The 12,986-nt window shown below is 44.6% G+C and overlaps 1 pseudogene; it reads left to right on the top strand.

The window, feature by feature from the left end:
- Positions 1-444: 444 nt before the first annotated feature.
- Positions 445-8,666, top strand: LOC135554754 (NACHT, LRR and PYD domains-containing protein 3-like; annotated as a pseudogene).
- Positions 8,667-12,986: the final 4,320 nt, after the last annotated feature.

Consider the following 12,986-nt stretch of genomic DNA (forward strand, 5'->3'; position numbering starts at 1 on the left):
AAATTAAAAAATGTATCTCATGAAGGTAGTTTACAATATATGTGTTGCTTAGAAAATGCCACCAGAGGGCGCCAGAGTTTTAACTGTTTTGTCCTTCTATTTTCTACTGGGGTTGAGCACCAATGGCATCTAAATATTTTACTAAATATTATGTAGAAAAATGGTAGTAATGTAAGTAAAAGCAAATAATAATGTACATGTATTTCTCACAATAGTGCATATGTTGGGGCTTGTAGATTATGAGCTACATGCTTTGTTGTTTAACAGTCTCTGTTTAACAGTCTCCACTGATCTACAATGCCCCCATCTGTTTAACAGTCTCCACTGATCTACAATGGCCCCATCTGTTTAACAGTCTCCACTGATCTACAATGGCCCCATCTGTTTAACAGTCTCCACTGACAATGCCCCCATCTGTTTAACAGTCTCCATGATCTACCCATCTGTTTAACAGTCTCCACTGATCTACAATGGCCCCATCTGTTTAACAGTCTCCACTGATCTACAATGGCCCCATCTGTTTAACAGTCTCCACTGATCTACAATGGCCCCATCTGTTTAACAGTCTCTATAATGGCCCCATCTGTTTAACAGTCTCCACTGACCTACAATGGCCCCATCTGTGAAAGAGTGTCTCCTGGCCGTTCTGGATGATCTCGGCTCTGACGAGCTGAAGAGATTTAAGTGGCATCTGACTACAGAAAACCAGCTGGATGGCTTCCCTCACGTTCCAAAGGGCCAGCTGGAGACATCTGACAGACTGGACATAGTGGATCAGATGGTGCAGTACTACAGGGGGAATGTGGCTGTGCAGATCACACTGGACATCCTGAAGAAGATTAGCCGCAACGACCTCGCTGAGAAGCTGAACTGTCCAATAGGTAATTCAGAATTCTTGTGTCTATAAGGTTTTGAGCAAATATATATATATATATATTCTATTGTTTTGTTGAAATTCTATATATTTTCTTAAATAAGTTATACAGTATTTGTATGTTTGTGATTGACGAACTGGTAAAATGATACTTTTTCTTTGAAATGTGCATTAATTTCATGTGCTTAGATTGTTTTCCTCCAATAACCAGATATATTGTAAAATAAAAAATGTATATTTGTGTTTATTGTGTACTGTTGAGCATCGAGAGAACAACACATGCTTGCTAACTATTCTATACCCATTGTCCATCGTCAGGTCCTTCAGATGAAGATGGGGAGAAGTTCCAACATGAATTTAAACTGAAAGTAAAAAGAAGTTTCAGCATGTATTCAACGGGGTACCAAAGCAGGGCCATAAGCAACTTCTCAATGAGATCTACACAGAGCTCTACATCACAGAGGGTGGAAGTGGAGAGGTCAATCAGGAACATGAGGTGAGACAGATCGAGATCACGTCCAAGAATCCATCAAGACCAGAGGCTAAAATCCTCTGCAATGACATCTTCAAACAATCATCAGGACAAGACAAACCTATCAGAACTGTGCTGACAAAGGGAGTCGCTGGCATTGGAAAAACAGTCTCTGTGCAGAAGTTCATTCTGGACTGGGCTGAAGGGAAAGCCAATCAGGATATCCAATTCGTAATTTCACTCCCTTTTCGGGAGCTGAATTTGATGAGGGGGGAAAAGTACAGTTTTGTAGGACTTCTACATAAATGTGTCTTAGAGAATGGAGTGATTGAGAGGGACTTTTGAATCACATTTTAACAAAATTGCAAAAACCGGAAACCACAATGACAGCAAGTACAAAGTTGTATTTGTCCTTGATGGTCTGGATGAGTGCCGACTGACCCTCGACTACGAGACCGGTAAGAGCTGGAGTGATGTCACAGAGCCAACCTCAGTGGACGTGCTGCTGACAAACCTCATCAAGGGAAATCTGCTTCCCTCTGCTCTCCTCTGGATAACCTCCCGACCCGCAGCAACCAATCACATCCCTCCTGAGTGTGTTGACCAGGTGACAGAGGTACGAGGGTTCAATGACCCACAGAAGGAGGAGTACTTCAGGAAGAGATTCAGTGATGAGGACCTGGCCAACAGAATCATCTCACACATAAAGACATCAAGGAGCCTCCACATCATGTGCCACATTCCAGTCTTCTGTTGGATCTTAGCTGCAGTTCTGGAGCATGTGTTGAGTACAGATGAGAATGAAGAGATGCCCAAGACTCTGACTCAATTATTTATTGGGTTACTGATGTTTCAGACCAAACAGATGAATGATAAATATCACAGGAAAGGTGAGCGAGATCCACGCAGGGATAAAGAGAGCTTCATGGCACTGGGGAAACTTGCTTTTAACCAGCTGGAAAATGGCAACCTCATTTTCTATGAGGTGGACCTGGAAAAGTATGGCATTGATGTCACCGAAGCCTCAGTGAACTCAGGAGTGTGTACACAGCTCTTTAGACAGGACTATGGGCCGTTCCAGGACAAGGTGTACTGCTTTGTGCATCTGAGCGTTCAGGAGTTTCTCGCTGCGTTATACGTTTTCCTCTCCTTCAACAACAGCCATGTCAACCCGATGACTGACGACCGATCCTTCATCAGAAAATGTCTAGTGAAGTTGAATCCTGCCATCACCTTCCACACGATTGCAGTGGATAAAGCCGTACAGAGTGAGAATGGACACCTGGACCTGTTCCTCCGCTTCCTTCTGGGCCTCTCACTGGAGTCCAATCAGACTCACTTACACGGCCTTCTGACACAGACAAGAAGCACCAGAAGCAGCTCACGGGACCACGAGAAAACAGTCAAGTACATCAAGAAGAAGATCAGGAACACTCCATCTCCAGAGAGGTGCATCAATCTGTTCCACTGTCTGAATGAACTGAATGACCGTTCTCTAGTGGAGGAGATCCAAAGATACCTGCATTCAGGAAATCTGTCCAAAACCAAACTATCACCTGCACAGTGGTCAGCTCTGGTCTTTGTGTTGCTGACTTCAGAAGAGGAGCTGGATGTGTTTGACCTGAAGAAATACTCCAGATCAGAGGAAGGTCTTCTGAGGCTGCTGCCAGTGGTCAAAGCCTCCAGAGCTGTTCTGTAAATACACGTTAAAAGAGTATATATACAGTACGGGTCAATAGTTTGGACACACCTACTCATTTAAAGGGTTTTTCTTTATTTTAAAAAATATTTTTTTCCACATTGTAGAATAATAGTAAAGACATAAAAACTATGAAATAACACATATGGAATCATGTAGTAAACAAAAAAGTGTTAAACAAATCTAAATATATTTAGTAGCCACCCTTTGCCTTGATGACAGCTTTGCACACTCTTGGCATTCTCTCAACCAGCTTCATGAGGAATGCTTTTCCAACAGTCTTGAAGGAGTACCCACATATGCTGAGCACCTTTTGGCTGCTTTCCTTCACTCTGCAGTCCATCTCATCCCAAACCATCTCAATTGAGTTGAGGTCGGGTGATTGTGGAGGCCAGGTCATCTGATGGGCAACTTCATCACTCTCATTGGTCAAATAGGCCTTACACAGCCTGGAGGTGTGTTTTAGTTCATTGTCCTGTTGAGAAACAAATGATAGTCCCGCTATGTGCAAACCAGATGGGATGCCGTTTCGCTGCAGAATGCTGTGGTAGCCATGCTGGTTAAGTGTACCTTGAATCGTAAATAAATCACCGACAGCGTCACCAGCAAAATACCATCACACCTCCTCCTCCATGCTTCACGGTGGGAACCACACATGCAGAGATCATCCGTTCACCTACTCTGTGTCTCACAAAGACACGTCAGTTGGAAAAAAATCTCAAAATTGGACTCATCAGACCAAAAGACAGATTTCCACCTTGTCTAATGTCCATTGCTCGTCTTTCTTGGCCCAAGCAAGTCTCTTCTTATTATTGGTGTCCTTTAGTAGTGGTTTATTTGCAGCAATCGACCATGAAGGGCTGATTCACGCAGTCTCCTCTGAGCAGTTGATGTTGAGATGTGTCTGTTAATTGAACTCTGTGAAGCATTGAGTTGGGCTGCAATCTGAGGTGCAGTTAACTCTAATGAACTTATCCTCTGCAGCAGAAGTAACTCTGGGTCTTCCTTTCCTGTGGTGGTTCCTCATGAGAGCCAGTTTCATTATAGAGCTTGATGATTTTTGCGACTGCACTTGAAGAAACTTTAAAAGTTCTTGACATTGTGATTGACTGACCTTCATGTCTTAAAGTAATGATGGACTGTCATTTGTCTTTGTTTATTTGAGCTATAAATATGCCATAATGTGGACTTGGTCTTTTACCAAATAGGGCTCTTCTGTATACCACCCCTACCTTGTCGCAACACAACTGATTGGCTCAAACGCATTAAGAAGGAAAGAAATTCCACAAATGAGCTTTTAACAAGGCACACCTGTTAATTGAAATGCACTCCAGGTGACTACCTCGTGAAGCTGGTTGAGAGAATGCCAAGAGTGTGCAAAGCTGTCATCACGGCAAAGGGTGGCTACTTTGAAGAATCTGAAATATAAAATATATTTTTATTTGTTTAACACTTTTTTGGGTACTACATGATTCCATATGTGTAATTTCATAGTTTTGATGTCTTCACTAATATTCTACAACGTAGAACATTTTAAAAAAATAAAGAAAAACCCTTGAATGAGTAGGTGTGTCAGTTAGAATATACATTAGCATATTACTTATTCATGGTTGATTCTCAAATATTCTGCTACATGTACTGTACACAGTACACACAGTTGTCTAAATTAATTTCCATTGTGTTTTACTTTTCAAAGGCTTAATGGCTGTAACCTCACTGAGAAATGCTGTGAAGCCTTGGCCTCAGCTTTCAGCTCAACCTCCTCAAACCTGAGAGAGCTGGACCTGAGTGATAACAACCTGCAGGATTCAGGAGTGAAGCTGCTCTCTGCTGGACTGGAGAATCCCCACTGTAAACTGGAGACTCTGAGGTCAGTAGTCTGTATTAGTTTAGTAAAGGGGATAGTTCATCATGTGATCTACAGGTATTTATAGAGGACAATTAGTAGGCTGTCATTGTAAATAAGAATTTGTTCTTAACTGACTTGCCTAGTTAAATAAATAATATCAGAGTAATCAGCTGAATTTTAAATGTCATAGTTACCTAACTGCAGATTCATGTTTGGAAGATGCAGAATTACACAATCTATTGTTATTATTCATTTTTTATTTTCAAGATGCTTTATTTCCTGAAGTCAAATGTTTTTAGTTATATAATTATGTGATTGTAATATTATTTTAATCAGGTCATTTTTTAAATGCAAATGTCTGTTGAGTTTGAGAAAGACACACCCCTGCCATTCCCCCTTTCACCACTAGAGGGTGTAAATATGTTCCCTTTTCACCACTAGAGGGTGTAAATATGTGATAAACTCTGCAGGTTGTCACGCTGTCTGATCACAAAGAAAGGCTGTGCTTCTCTGGCCTCAGCTCTGAGGTCCAACCCCTCCTACCTGAGAGAGCTGGACCTGAGCTACAATATCCCAGGAGAGTCAGGAGTGAAGCAGCTCTCTGCTGGACTAGAGGATCCACACTGGAGACTGGAGAAACTCAAGTATGTAGAGAGTGGAGTTTGTGTCAATTCATGTGTGACATGGACAATTTTGGTTCAGGTTAGTTATAACTATTTAATCAGGGGCACCACATTCACCCCCCCCCCCACCCCCACCCCCCAACGGTGTGCTTTAGGACCATGTGGATGCCTCCATGTGGTCGGGTCGGCTGTTTTGGAGTGTTTATCCAACTGGAAAAATATATATATATTTACATTTACATTTAAGTCATTTACATATATGTCCCCCCCCACTTCTAAAATCAAAGTTGAGCCCCTGTATTTAATATCCAATAAACTATATGTGTGTGTGGTTATGTGAGTGTGTGGTTGTGTGTGTGTGTGTGGTTGTGTATGAGTGTGTGAGTGTGTGGTTGTGTGTGAGTGTGTGGTTGTGTGTGAGTGTGTGGTTGTGTGTGAGTGTGTGGTTGTGTGAGTGTGTGGTTGTGTGTGAGTGTGTGGTTGTGTGTATGTGTGGTTGTGTGTGTGTGTGGTTGTGTGAGTGTGTGGTTGTGCTGTGTGAGTGTGTGGTTGTGTGTGAGTGTGTGGTTATGTGTGTGAGTGTGTGGTTATGTGTGAGTGTGTGGTTGTGTGAGTGTGTGGTTATGTGTGAGTGTGTGGATGTGTGAGTGTGTGGTTGTGTGAGTGTGTGGTTATGTGTGAGTGTGTGGTTATGTGTGTGTGTGGTTATGTGTGTGTGTGGTTATGTGTGTGTGTGGTTGTGTGGCTATGTGTGTGTTTTACTGAGTCACTGTTCTGCTTCTTGTGCAGTGTTGACCACCGTGGAGAGTACTGGCTGCTGAAAAAATGTAAGTGTTGACTGCTGTGAAGAAAATGTGAAATGTGTTACTGGCGATGAGACAGGAAATAGCATAACCTCCGAGTCATATTACTCCACTGTTTGACCTACGTGGTCAGATGAAATATGAGCCGCCATCTTAAGGAAGTTGAATCAGACCCACTGGGCACAGACATCAGTTCAACGTCTAGTTTTGATTGACGTTCGGTTATGTTATTCAACGACTAACCTGAATTCCACGTGAAATCAACAAAGAATATCACCCTGTCAGTGGATTTAGGTTAAAAGTTAGATGGAAAAAATACACAATTCCCAAATCCAGTCAGTTTTCAACGTTGATTCAACGTCCTCACATGTACTTGTTTGTTGTTGAAATTACATGGAAACAATGTTGATTCAACGTCCTCACATGAACTTGTTTGTTGTTGAAATGACATGGAAACAATGTTGATTCAACCAGTTTTTGCCCAGTGGGATATACTGTACAGGCTTGCATACAAATGGTCATATAAAGTACAGACTGTAGATGAAAAAGACGATAAATGAAATACTAAAAAACACATTATTTAGAAGTACTCTCTCTCTCTCTCTCTGTCTCTGTCTCTGTCTCTGTCTCTCTCTCTCTCTGTCTCTCTCTCTCTCTCTCTCTCTGTCTCTCTCTCTCTCTCTGTCTCTCTCTCTCTCTCTCTCTCTCTCTCTCTCTCTGTCTCTCTCTCTCTCTCTCTCTCTCTGTCTCTCTGTCTCTGTCTCTCTATCTCTGTCTCTCTCTCTCTCTCTGTCTCTCTCTGTCTCTCTGTCTCTCTGTCTCTCTCTCTCTCTCTGTCTCTCTCTCTCTGTCTCTCCGTCTCCTCTGTCTCTCTGTCTCTCTGTCTCTCTGTCTCTCTGTCTCTCTGTCTCTCTCTCTGTCTCTCTGTCTCTCTGTCTCTCTGTCTCTCTCTCTCTCTGTCTCTCTCTCTGTCTCTCTGTCTCTCTGTCTCTCTGTCTCTCTCTCTGTCTCTCTGTGTCTCTCTATCTCTGTCTCTCTGTCTCTCTGTCTCTCTCTCTCTCTCTCTCTCTCTGTCTCTCTCTCTCTCTCTCTCTCTCTCTGTCTCTCTCTCTGTCTCTCTCTCTCTCTCTCTGTCTCTCTATCTCTGTCTCTCTCTCTCTCTGTCTCTCTCTCTCTCTCTCTCTCTCTCTCTCTCTCTCTCTGTCTCTCTGTCTCTCTGTCTCTCTGTCTCTCTGTCTCTCTCTCTCTCTCTCTGTCTCTCTGTCTCTCTCTCTGTCTCTCTCTCTCTCTCTCTCTCTCTCTCTCTCTCTCTCTCTCTGTCTCTCTCTCTCTCTCTCTCTCTCTCTGTCTCTCTCTCTATCTCTGTCTCTCTGTCTCTCTCTATATCTCTGTCTCTCTGTCTCTCTATCTCTCTATCTCTGTCTCTCTGTCTCTCTCTCTCTCTCTCTGTCTCTCTCTCTCTGTCTCTCTGTCTCTCTCTCTGTCTCTCTGTCTCTCTCTCTCTCTCTGTCTCTCTCTCTCTCTCTCTCTCTCTCTCTCTTTAACTACATTTTATTGTGTCAGTACAGTGCACAGTCAATATACTCAACAGTAATCATTATTTAATCATTTCATTCCATCCAGCGCCGTCTGTCAATGAGATGTTTTAATCAATGAGTCAATGCTCCTCATAAAAGGCCTTGATGATTAACATTCTGATGACGATGATGAATTCTAATATCGATCTTACCCTATCAGATGCCTGTGATGTCACACTGGACCCGAACACAGCATGCAGACACCTCTCTCTGTCAGAGGGGAACAGGAAGGTGACACGGGGGATAGAGAAGCAGCCGTATCCTGATCACCCAGAGAGATTTGAGGACTGGCCACAGGTGCTGTGTAGAGAGGGTCTGACTGGGCGCTGTTACTGGGAGGCAGAGATGAGTGGGAGAGGGGATGACATAGGAATGACATACAGAGGAATCGCCAGGACAGGAAACACCGATGACAGTAAGCTTGGATGCAATGACAAGTCCTGGAGTCTGAGCTGCTCTGATTACGGTTTCACTGCCAGGCACAATAAGGAGAGAACTGACTTACCTGCCTCCCCACTCGTCCAACAGAGTAGGAGTGTATCTGGACTGGCCGGCCGGCACTCTGTCCTTCTACTCTCTGTCCTCCTCCGACGCACTCACCCACCTACACACATTCCGCTCCACATTCACTGAGCCCCTCTTTCCAGGGTTTTGGGTAGAAATAAACTCCTCATTGTCCCTATGTGAGGTCAAAACCTGTAGGTGGTAAAGAACGGTTGTTGTTGTTATTGATTGGAGTTTGTAAAAAAAAAAAAAAAATAATAATATATCCCATTTAGCAGACGCTTTTGTCCAAAGCGACTTACAAGTCGGCTGGGGCCACTACTTTTACATATGGGTGGTCCCAGCGGGAATCGAACCCACGACGCTTGGCGTTGCAAGCGCCATGCTCTACCGACTGAGCCACACAGGACCCCTGTAAATAATGTTTCTTTAGTCAAATGGTTGACATCACATCCTGATTCTGTGTGAAGTCAATAACACCGAATGGTCCTTTCCTGGTAGACTGATTCTGTGTGAAGTCAATAACACCGAATGGTCCTTTCCTGGTAGACTGATTCTGTGTGAAGTCAATAACACCGAATGGTCCTTTCCTGGTAGACTGATTCTGTGTGAAGTCAATAACACCGAATGGTCCTTTCCTGGTAGACTGATTCTGTGTGAAGTCAATAACACCGAATGGTCCTTTCCTGGTAGACTGATTCTGTGTGAAGGCAATAACACCGAATGGTCCTTTCCTGGTAGACTGATTCTGTGTGAAGGCAATAACACCGAATGGTCCTTTCCTGGTAGACTGATTCTGTGTGAAGTCAATAACACCGAATGGTCCTTTCCTGGTAGACTGATTCTGTGTGAAGTCAATAACACCGAATGGTCCTTTCCTGGTAGACTGATTCTGTGTGAAGTCAATAACACCGAATGGACCTTTCCTGGTAGACTGATTCTGTGTGAAGTCAATAACACCGAATGGACCTTTCCTGGTAGACTGATTCTGTGTGAAGTCAATAACACCGAATGGACCTTTCCTGGTAGACATTCGGCCAGACAAATAAACCTGGTTGTTTTAAAAACTGTTAAATGTTGTTGTTTTTTTCACATATAAGAAGAATGACAGTTAAAGTTGCAGGTCTGTGACGGTGAAACGGCCATGTTTGTTAACGACATTACAGCGACAAAGAGGTCACTTCTAACAACATCAAAACACTTCCGGCGCCGACAGAGATGGCCGCCTCGCTTCGCGTTCCTAGGAAACTATGCAGTTTTTTGTTTTTTTTACGTGTTATTTCTTACATTAGTACCCCAGGTCATCTTAGGTTTCATTACATACAGTCGAGAAGAACTACTGTATATAAGATCAGCGTCAACTCACCATCAGTACGACCAAGAATATGTTTTTCGCGACGCAGATCCTGTGTTCTGCCTTACAAACAGGACAACGGAATGGATCGCATGCAGCGACCCCAAAAACGACTCCGAAAAAGAGGGAAACGAGGCGGTATTCTGGTTAGACTACGGAGACGGGCACATCGTGCCCCACTTCCTAGCATTCTTCTTGCCAATGTCCAGTCTCTTGACAACAAGGTTGATGAAATCCGAGCAAGGGTAGCATTCCAGAGGGACATCAGAGACTGTAATGTTCTGTGCTTCACGGAAACATGGCTCACTGGAGAGACGCTATCCGAAGCGTGCAGCCAACGGGTTTCTCCACGCATCGCGCCGACAGAAACAAACACCTTTCTGGTAAGAAGAGGGGTGGGGGTGTATGCCTTATGGCTAACGAGGCATGGTGCGATGAAAGAAACATACAGGAACTCAAATCCTTCTGTTCACCTGATTTAGAATTCCTCACAATCAAATGTAGACCGCATTATCTACCAAGAGAATTCTCTTCGATTATAATCACAGCCGTATATATCCCCCCCAAGCAGACACATCGATGGCTCTGAACAAACTTTATTTAACTCTTTGCAAACTGGAAACCATTTATCCGGAGGCTGCATTCATTGTTGCTGGGGATTTTAACAAGGCTAATCTGAAAACAAGACTCCCTAAATTTTATCAGCATATCGATTGCGCAACCAGGGGTGGAAAAACCTTGGATCGCTGTTACTCTAACTTCCGCGACGCATATAAGGCCCTGCCCCGCTCCCCTTTCGGAAAAGCTGACCACGACTCCATTTTGCTGATACCTGCCTACAGACAAAAACTAAAAAAGAAGCTCCCACGTTGAGGTCTGTCCAACGCTGGTCCGACCAAGCTGACTCCACACTCCAAGACTGCTTCCATCACGTGGACTGGGACATGTTTCGTATTGCGTCAAATAACAACATTGACGAATACGCTGATTCGGTGTGCGAGTTCATTAGAACGTGCGTTGAAGATGTCGTTCCCATAGCAACGATTAAAACATTCCCTAACCAGAAACCGTGGATTGATGGCAGCATTCGCGTGAAACTGAAAGTGCGAACCACTGCTTTTAATCAGGCAAGGTGTCTGGTAACATGACCGAGTACAAACAGTGCAGCTATTCCCTCCGCAAGGCTATCAAACAAGCTAAGCGTCAGTACAGAGACAAAGTAGAATCTCAATTCAACGGCTCAGACACAAGAGGCATGTGGCAGGGTCTACAGTCAATCACGGACTACAGGAAGAAATCCAGCCCAGTCACGGACCAGGATGTCTTGCTCCCAGGCAGACTAAATAACTTTTTTGCCCGCTTTGAGGACAATACAGTGCCACTGACACGGCCTGCAACGGAAACATGCGGTTCTCTCCTTCACTGCAGCCGAGGTGAGTAAAACATTTAAAAGTGTTAACCCTCGCAAGGCTGCAGGCCCAGACGGCATCCCCAGCCGCGCCCTCAGAGCATGCGCAGACCAGCTGGCAGGTGTGTTTACGGACATATTCAATCAATCCCTATACCAGTCTGCTGTTCCCACATGCTTCAAGAGGGCCACCATTGTTCCTGTTCCCAAGAAAGCTAAGGTAACTGAGCTAAACGACTACCGCCCCGTAGCACTCACTTCCGTCATCATGAAGTGCTTTGAGAGACTAGTCAAGGACCATATCACCTCCACCCTACCTGACACCCTAGACCCACTCCAATTTGCTTACCGCCCAAATAGGTCCACAGACGATGCAATCTCAACCACACTGCACACTGCCCTAACCCATCTGGACAAGAGGAATACCTATGTGAGAATGCTGTTCATCGACTACAGCTCGGCATTCAACACCATAGTACCCTCCAAGCTCGTCATCAAGCTCGAGACCCTGGGTCTCGACCCCGCCCTGTGCAACTGGGTACTGGACTTCCTGACGGGCTGCCCCCAGGTGGTGAGGGTAGGTAACAACATCTCCTCCCCGCTGATCCTCAACACTGGGGCCCCACAAGGGTGCGTTCTGAGCCCTCTCCTGTACTCCCTGTTCATCCACGACTGCGTGGCCACGCACGCTCCAACTCAATCATCAAGTTTGCGGACGACACAACAGTGGTAGGCTTGATTACCAACAACGACGAGACGGCCTACAGGGAGGAGGTGAGGGCCCTCGGAGTGTGGTGTCAGGAAAATAACCTCACACTCAACGTCAACAAAACTAAGGAGATGATTGTGGACTTCAGGAAACAGCAGCGGGAACACCCCCCTATCCACATCGATGGAACAGTAGTGGAGAGAGTAGCAAGTTTTAAGTTCCTCGGCATACACATCACAGACAAACTGAATTGGTCCACTCACACAGACAGCATCGTGAAGAATGTGCAGCAGCGCCTCTTCAACCTCAGGAGGCTGAAGAAATTCGGCTTGTCACCAAAAGCACTCACAAACTTCTACAGATGCACAATCGAGAGCATCCTGGCGGGCTGTATCACCGCCAGGTACGGCAACTGCTCCGCCCTCAACCGTAAGGCTCTCCAGAGGGTAGTGAGGTCTGCACAACGCATCACCGGGGGCAAACTACCTGCCCTCCAGGACACCTACACCACCCGATGTTACAGGAAGGCCATAAAGATCATCAAGGACATCAACCACCCGAGCCACTGCCTGTTCACCCCGCTATCATCCAGAAGGCGAGGTCAGTACAGGTGCATCAAAGCTGGGACCGAGAGACTGAAAACAGCTTCTATCTCAAGGCCATCAGACTGTTAAACAGCCACCACTAACATTGAGTGGCTGCTGCCAACACACTGACACTGACTCAACTCCAGCCACTTTAATAATGGGAATTGATGGGAAATGATGTAAATATATCACTAGCCACTTTAAACAATGCTACCTTATATAATGTTACTTACCCTACATTATTCATCTCATATGCATACGTATATACTGTACTCTATATCATCGACTGCATCCTTATGTAATACATGTATCACTAGCCACTTTAACTATGCCACTTTGTTTACATACTCATCTCATATGTATATACTGTACTCGATACCATCTACTGTATCTTGCCTATGCTGCTCTGTACCATCACTCATTCATATATCATTATGTACATATTCTTTATCCCCTTACACTGTGTATAAGACAGTAGTTTAGTAATTGTTAGTTAGATTACTTGTTGGTTATTACTGCATTGTCGG

This window comes from Oncorhynchus masou, chromosome 14 (genome assembly GCF_036934945.1).
Source record: "Oncorhynchus masou masou isolate Uvic2021 chromosome 14, UVic_Omas_1.1, whole genome shotgun sequence".
NCBI classification, from domain to species: Eukaryota; Metazoa; Chordata; class Actinopteri; order Salmoniformes; family Salmonidae; genus Oncorhynchus; species Oncorhynchus masou.